The sequence below is a fragment of the Dothidotthia symphoricarpi genome, assembly GCF_010015815.1.
Source record: "Dothidotthia symphoricarpi CBS 119687 unplaced genomic scaffold P153scaffold_34, whole genome shotgun sequence".
Lineage (NCBI taxonomy): Eukaryota > Fungi > Ascomycota > Dothideomycetes > Pleosporales > Dothidotthiaceae > Dothidotthia > Dothidotthia symphoricarpi.
The window spans coordinates 39,901-41,529 of NW_022985041.1; positions in this window are offsets into that span (position 1 = coordinate 39,901).

Below are 1,629 nucleotides of genomic sequence, written 5' to 3' on the forward strand. Positions count from 1 at the left end.
ATATTAAATTATAAATATTATTATTTCTTATTCTTATTATTAACTCTTTAAGGTTTATTACTAAACTTAAATTTCTTTTTATTCTACTTACTAAGCATGTTAAAACTAGTATTACTAAGCCTATAGCTATTACCTTCTATTTTAGTAATTATAGTCTAGTAATAGCCAGCTTAATTATTACTTTTAAACTTTTATTACTTTTAGGTAAAAAGCTTAAAAACGGCTAAGGACGTATAACTTAACAAATCTAGGTTTATAGTTTATATAAGCCTGCGCATATCTCCCTAGATTTACATATAAAAAATAAACCTCTAAAATTTTTTCTAATACATAAACTGCGCAACGCAAAAATTAAACCTAAAAGTCTTTCTATATTATATAAGGAGGGTAGCTAGGGTAACCCAACTACCTATAGAATAGTAACTGCGTTAATACTTTTAAAATAACGCGTAAACTACTAGGCTACTCTCTATTTTATATCTCCCTAGGCGGGCTTCTACCTTGTGTAGTCTCTCTCTTGGCGGCTAATACGTAACTTTTATAGCTTTAGGCCTATGGTCTTGTACTAGTAAGCCTTATTTCCCAGGTAGCGGCTAGTAACGTTAACTCTAGTTAGTATATCTACTAGGGGCTAGGCAACTCTTTTTTACTTACTTAAGTAGGTTAACGCCTATATTTTAAAGCAGTGCCTCTAGTACTATACCTAAGCTTATAAGAAGAACTAAAGTCCTACTAAACTTATATTAGTAGGCACTATTTAAGGTCTATAGATAATTAGCTTTGCTATTTATTCTACTAGATCTTTAGGGATAGCTCTGTTAAGTTTCTGCGTTTATGTATATTAGGATATAAGTCTTCTTCTCTTAAGGGGCGTATATAGCGGGATTATTACTAGTGTAAGAGCTAAAGACGCCCTATTGCGGACCGTACCTTGGGGAACTTAGTAGAGGTAATTAAATTAGTTATTTATAGTATAGCTGCCTTGTGTAGCTGCAGCGCTTATAGCTAGGATTACTTTAGTATCTCCCTTCTATCTAGTAGTATACTCTGCCCCCTCTAGGGGGTTTAGCTAACGCGTTTTAGCGCTACAGTTTAGGATAGTTACCTAGTTAATTCTACTAGTAGTTATATACTTATCTTAAAGATTAAGCTATATATATCTAAGTATAAGTAATTATACTATAAAACTGCAAATAGCTTATTAAATTAGTTATTATTTATTTAATAGTACCTTACTACTTATGTAACTATAGTAATTCTAGAGCTAATATATGCTAAAAACCCTAACTTTAGAAGGGGTATATTTATTAGATAAAAAACTAACGCCCTTTAGGGCTTCTTAGTAATTTATAATAACTTTACAGATTACATAGCCTTACGCTAGCAATAGTTTATTTAAATTTCTGCCCTATTAACTTTTAATAGTAAGGTATTAGCTTACTATAGTTTTAACGGGTAATAGGGAATTAGGGTTTAATTCTAAAGAGGGAGCCTAAGAAACAGCTACTATATCTAAGGAAGGTAGTAGACGCGCAAATTACCTAATCCTAACATAGGGAGGTAGTAATAATAAATACTAATATAGGGCTCTTTTAGGTCTTGTAATTAGAATAAGTATAATTTAAACCT